Source organism: Symphodus melops (genome assembly GCF_947650265.1).
Source record: "Symphodus melops genome assembly, chromosome: 7".
Classification (NCBI taxonomy): Eukaryota; Metazoa; Chordata; class Actinopteri; order Labriformes; family Labridae; genus Symphodus; species Symphodus melops.
Genome location: NC_136697.1, coordinates 2611890 through 2619061, shown reverse-complemented (window position 1 = coordinate 2619061; position 7172 = coordinate 2611890).

Below are 7172 nucleotides of genomic sequence, written 5' to 3'. Positions count from 1 at the left end.
CTATCAAGTCAAAAATCAAATACTGAGGAATTCACCTTAAGAAAGACCAAAAACGAAATCAATTTCAAATGTAGAAAACAAACGAGTTTAAAGCAAAGTTAAGTTCATGGCTCCAAAGAGATTTATCAATTCTGAGTCAAATTTACTCAACAAAAATGGAAAGCTTGTCCAGACGTATTTACCCAACTTATTCTATTGCCATTCCAAGCAAATTAATCAAATCAATAAACCAGATCAATACGAATTTCATTTGGAGAAACAAACCACACTGTATGAAGAAAAGTAATATGGTACAAGACATAAAGGATGGAGGCCTCAGAGTTATTTATTATTTAGTTGTCTTAATGGGACCTTAAAAACAAACACTTAGAATAAAAGTATGGATCCAACATTGCAACTCCTTCTACTGTATTCCAAATCATTTATTTAGTAAAATCAGAGGACTGAAATCTCAAGGATGTGGTTGTACGGAAGGTGAAAGGCTGCCTGACCTACTTTGAGGTCATGAGCAGCAATCAGTGAATTGCAAACATGCCCAATCTGTTTGCCTTGGTTTATAACATTAGTCCATCAGCACACAAACACGGGAATACTATCTATGCCCGCGAGTTGTGCGTTGCGGATATTTATGAATGAATGGGAACTGCCTACTGCTGATTGGCTGCCAGCACATACCTTGTAGTCTAGGCGGCATTTGGACACTGCATTAAGAAGACTTGAGTTGGCTGACTGATTTGGTAAGTGGTTGTTTAATATTTTACAATTGCACACGGCAGTCATGATGGTATTGAAGGATAAAAGTTGCTATTTCATCCTTTTCCTAAATGTTGTTAATAGAAATCTGACTCCTCTAAATAATTACCTCAAACCTCTGCGCATTCTTTTGATGGGATGAGAGGAATGACTGAAGACGTCTCTTTCAGGTTAACAGAGTTTATTAACCTGATGAATCAAGAATACAAGTTACAGAGTCTCTGGGTTCAAACCACGCGTCCCTGACAACAGACAGATGCTGGATCAGTTCACGAAGTCTGAGCCCCGACTATCTTTCCCTGAACCTTTTATACATTAGACAGAGATTATCTAACCAAATAATGCATTCAAGAATGTGCGGTTTCCTTCCTCCGATTGGGGCAACTTCCAAATTCAGTTTAAAGGGCCACATCAAACACATGTTGAAATGTGCACTCACTCCTACAAGCCCTCTTCACACAAACACATTACTGAAAAGTCAGACAATTTTATTAACACACACAAACCTGGAATAAAACATGATAAAATAACTGGTATAATATAAATGTAAGCGAACATCATTCAAACTGTAAATATCAAACCTTTGCTTTGGACCGGGTGATGAAACTTTATTGCAGTAAACACATTGATTATAAGCAGAAAAAGGCCTAATATTCTATCAGTATCACTAAAAGAATTAGCCTCGGCCTATTTGTTGGAAGTGACAGACAAGTGACAAGGTTAGGGAATGTTGCAACACGGACACTTTATACTGTGGCACATGATGCAACAGGAAGTAAACACACGTTCGAGATGTGAGCCGTTACCGGCATTTAGAGTTGCTCATGACTTGTTCAGTTATTGTCATTTCGCTGCTTCTCACACTAAAGTGTGCGAACAAATGGAACGTTGTTCTTATTTATAACTGAACAACTTGATCCAGCCGAACGGCGGAGACCGCGAAAGATGAAAGCAAACACATAACTTACGTGGATGAACTGTACAGTAAAGAGGAGCGCCACATGAGAGCCTGGACATACGCACGTGCAGTGGAAAAGAAAAGAAGAGAGAGAGAATAAAAGGTAGACCCTTGAAATAAACTTTGACACCCAAAATTAATCGATATAACCGTGCTGATGGCGCCCGTAAATGCACGTTGCCCGATCGAGGGGTGTAACTATACAGCCACACATGCAGAGGCAGCAGTGGTAGTGGCTATGCTAAACATACACGCCACAGCGCACGCTGCAATCGGCAGGGACCCAGGCACGAGTGGCAAGGTCGAGAAAATGAGACGCCCCTCCATAGCATTAGCGGGCACGGCTGAGACCTGGTCCTACTTCCTAACCCGCTGGGGGGAGTACAAGAGATTCACCAAGCTTGTCGGGGCTGACGTCGTAACACAACTGCTCGAGTGCTGTGAGGAGGATCTGAGAAAAGATCTCACTCGTGCTGCTGGTAGGAGCTTAATGGACAGTGATGAGAGTTGTGTGCTAGCTGCAATGAAAGCACTGGCTGTACGTATAATGGTGGCTCGCGTGGCCCTATCCAACATGCGACAAGGACATGAGGAGCCCATTCGATCATTCCATGCTCGCATAAAAGGACAGGCGGGCACATGTAAATACGACATGGTGTGCACCAAGGAGGGGTGTGACCAAATCAATGACTTCACAGAGGAAATACTCCGCGATGTGATAGCCCGAGGCATAGCAGACCAAGAGATACAGCTGGACCTGCTCGGTGAGAAAAACCAGAGTATGCCGTTGATGGACATGATCGAGTATGTTGAAGCCAAGGAGTCCGGGAAGCGCTCAGCGTCGCGCCTGCTTGACCCCCAGAGCACGGGTGCAGTCAACAGCTCCTATCGACGGATAAAGCAGCATGATGTCCGAGTCAGAAGGGGGGGCCAGCCAGAGATGCAGAAGGCAAAGCCTGGCGGGGTGTGTGTTTACTGCGGCGAGGCAGGCCATGGTAAGACACCTCAGTGACGCACCAGGCGCGCCGAGTGCCCAGGGTACGGCAGGACGTGCCGTAAGTGCGGCCGCCAAAATCATATCGAGAAGGTCTGCCTAGGTGGCCGACCACCCAGGCCCCAATCCGAGGAGACAGACGAGGTGTGTGACGAACAGCAGACGGCCGCCTCCGGGGAGCTATGCACACTCTCCATGACCAGCTCAGGCTACGTACCACGCACGCTCCCCCTCGCCCACCACCTATACGATGACATGTGCGACAAGTGGATGAGGCGCCCATCTGACCCGCAGCCATACATTAACCTCTCACTCTCCATCTAACGGGACGATTATAAAGCGCTGGGATTCGACCTGCAGAAAAGGACTCAGTCAGTGACACTGCCCGCCATGGCTGACACGGGGTGTCAGAGCTGTCTGGTTGGCATCAGGGTCGCCAAACAGATGGGGCTGGATACGGACGACCTCATTCCCGTCTCCATGACAATGAAGGCCGCCAACAACGAGGGCATACGGATCCTCGGAGCCGCCATCATCAGATTCTCGGGCGACAGCGACGACGCCCGGAGACTCGAGTCTCACCAGGTCACGTACGTGACAGACTCGTCAGACCGCATATTCCTCTCCCGTGCAGCCTGTGTGGATCTAGGCATGATCTCAGACAAGTTTCCGACACTAGGAGAGGTCAACCTGGCGGCCTCGGAATCATGCGACTGCCCACGGAGAGCGGAGCCCCCGCCGATGCCAACCACACTCCCTGTGCCGCCAACAGAGGTGAACAGAGAGGCCCTACAGAAACACCTGCTCAGGCTATACGCTCAGAGCACATTCAACACATGCCCCCATCAGCCTCTGCCGAGGATGTCTGGCCCGCCCCTCCGCTTGATGCTTGATGAGGATGCAACGCCCGTCGCCTACCACACCCCCATTCCTGTGGCCATTCACTGGCAGGATGAGGTGAAAGCGGGCCTCGACCAAGACGTCCGCCTTGGCGTGCTGGAGGAAGTGCCCGTTGGCACTCCGGTGACATGGTGTCACCGCATGGTGATTTGTGCGAAGAAAAACGGGAAACCACGGCGCACCGTCGACTTCCAGGCACTCAACAAGCACGCGTTCCGCGAGACCCACCACACACAATCCCCGTTTCACCAAGCGAGACAGGTGCCCAGTGGGAAACGCAAGACTGTGTTTGACGCGTGGAATGGCTACCACAGTGTCCCCTTACACGAAGACGACCGCCACAAGACTACCTTCATCACCCCGTGGGGGCGCTACCGCTACCTCTCGGCCCCACAGGGCTACATGGCATCAGGCGACGGCTATTCACGGCGGTACGATGAGGTGGTCGCTGACATCCCCGACAAAACAAAGTGTGTGGACGACACGCTGCTGTGGGCCAACACGATTGAGGAGAGCTACTTCCAGGCCATACAGTGGCTGGACGTTTGTGGCCGGAACGGTATCATCCTCAACCCAGAAAAATTCGTCTTCAGTGCCCCCACGGTTGATTTTGCAGGCTTCACAATCTCCATGACTGACGTGCGGCCATGCTGCCGTTACCTGGAGGCGATCCGTGACTTCCCACGACCACGCAACATCACTGATGTCAGGTCATGGTTCGGGCTGGTCAACCAGGTGGCCTATGCCTTCAGCCTGGCTGAAACAATGCAACCGTTCCGGAAGCTGCTGCAGAGCGGGGTGCGGTTCGAATGGTCTCTGGAGCTGGAGGACATCTTCCGCACGTCGAAGGAGAGGATTGTACAGGAGATTGAACGTGGCGTCCATATCTTTGACAAGTCCAAACCAACGTGCCTAGCCACAGACTGGTCAAAGGAGGGCGTGGGCTATTGGCTCTTCCAGAAGCACTGCCGTTGCTTTCCAGTCAGGCCCTTCTGTTGCCCTGATGGTTGGAAGGTGACGCTGGTCGGCAGCAGGTTCACGCACGCGGCGGAATCCAGTTGAGGGGGAGGCACTCGCCGTCGCAGACGCCCTGGACAAGGCGCGCTACTTTGTGTTGGGCAGCAGGGACCTGATCGTAGCTGTCGACCACAAGCCACTTTTGAAACTGCTTGTCGACAGGGCCCTTGATGACATACCCAACCCCCGCCTCCGCAACCTCAAGGAGAAAACCCTGCACTACCGCTTCCGCATCATGCATGTCCCGGGCATGAAGAACAGAGCCGCTGATGCCATGTCGCGCAGGCCGGTCGGAACTCCACTCCCGCCGCCCATGGACCTCCCGGATGATGCTGCCGCCATGGCGACCCCGTCCTCGCCCTGCTCACACACAGACATCCTGTCTCTTATACGTCGAGCTGAGCCGGTGAGGGATGATGCTGAAGACGGAGACCTAACGTGGTGCGCCGCAGGCCTCGAATCACTACGGTCTGTCACATGGGACCGTGTCAGAGAGGCCACCAGCAGCGACAGCGCTATGCGTGCGCTAGAGGAGATGGCTGTGGACGGCTTCCCCACATCAAGGAGTATGATGCCAGAGGCCGTTCGAGACTTCCATCGATACCGTGAGGACATCACATCCACTGATGGAGTGGTCCTCTACAAGGACAGGGTAATCATACCGCCCTCACTCCGGGACAAGGTGCTGAGTGCCCTGCATGCTGCTCACCAGGGCGTATCGATGATGACTGCCCGTGCGGAATCGTCTGTATTCTGGCCCGGCATCACAGCTGACATATGCTCCACTCGGAACAGCTGCGCCCACTGTCACCGGATGGCGCCTTCACAGCCCGCTGCCCCACCGATTCCGCCCATCCCAGCTGTTTACCCCTTCCAGGCGGTGTGTTCGGACTTCTTCACGCACAGGGGCGTTCACTACCTTGTTACAGTGGACCACTACTCGAACTGGCCCATCATCTCTCGGTCAACGGGTGGTGCTGCCGACCTCATACGCCACCTGCGTCGCATCTTTGCGACGTACGGGACGCCCGAAGAACTCGCATCAGATGGGGGCCCAGAATTCACCTCCGTCGAGACGAGGTCTTTCCTCCTGAGATGGGGCGTCCACCATCGTCTCTCATCAGTTGCCTTCCCACACAGCAACTGCCGTGCAGAGATTGGGGTGAAGACAATGAAACGGCTTATAACCGACAATACAGGCCCACAGGGCGGACTTGACACGGACGCCGTGCAGAGGGCAGTACTGCAGTACAGAAACACGCCAGACCCAGACACGAAGGTTTCCCCTGCGATGTGTGTTTTTGGTCGACCCATCTGTGACTTTATCCCAATTCCCCCGGGGAGGTACAAACCACATACGACTTGGCGTGAGACACTGATGGCGAGAGAGGAGGCCCTCCGTAAACGCCACATCCGTGCGGCTGATGCCTGGGCAGAGCACACCAAACGCCTCCCACCCCTGAGAGTGGGGGACTCGGTTCGCGTACAGAACCAGACCGGCTCATATCCCAACAAGTGGGACAGAACTGGCTTAGTTGTGGAGGTGCGCCAGCATGATCAGTACGTCATCAAGATTGATGGATCGGGCCGGGTGACACTGAGGAACAGGAGATTCCTGCGCAAGTTTCACCCAGTCCGCAATGAACTACCTCCACCCCGGTCGATAAACGACGATCTGGCATATCGTGTGGTGACACCGGCACCCGGCGTTGCCCCGCATGCACAACCTTCTACTGTGACCGGACCCACCAATCCATCACCACTGGTACCCCCTCTGGAGTATGAGCCTGGCCCGGACGTCCCTCATGCACCATCACCAGCTCCCAAGGCTTCAGCTGCCGAGCCTGATGTGTCGTTGGCGACGGGCCCGCAACGATCCTCCAGAGAGACTGTGGTGCCTACATGGCACAAAGACTATTCCATGGGCTAGCCCCGCTTGAAGTATTCCAGCGTTCCAGCGTCATTGCCTGACTGTTGTCTTTGTTGGCCAGTTGCCTGTATTTTTTTTAGGCCATTTGTTCATTCTTTATTACTATCAGCCTTTAGGGTTTGACGTTTTAAAGGCTAGGGGGGAGATAGGGAATGTTGCAACACGGACACTTTATACTGTGGCACACGATGCAACAGGAAGTAAACACACGTTCGAGATGTGAGCCGTTACCGGCATTTAGAGTTGCTCATGACTTGTTCAGTTATTGTCATTTCGCTGCTTCTCACATTAAAGGGTGCGAACAAATGGAACGTTGTTCTTATTTAAAGGTCAAAAGGTATAGTTTGAAATTACGTCGGGGTTCTGAGTTGGCGTCAATTGCCTTGTCCTCCCACATCATGTAAACTAGCCTAAATTTGACAAAATGGTGAACTGCGTAGGCTATATAATGTCCGGTAAATCGCACCCGAAAACCACTGATTAAAGTCAATGTATCTTCTAATCTCTGCAGTTTATTTTCTGGACGTATGTTGGTACTGCTAGGAGGCTGAAGGTAGGCTAAATAATTGTGCAATTGTGCAAGCTAATTTCCATTTTCCACTTCCCTGTCATGGTAGATG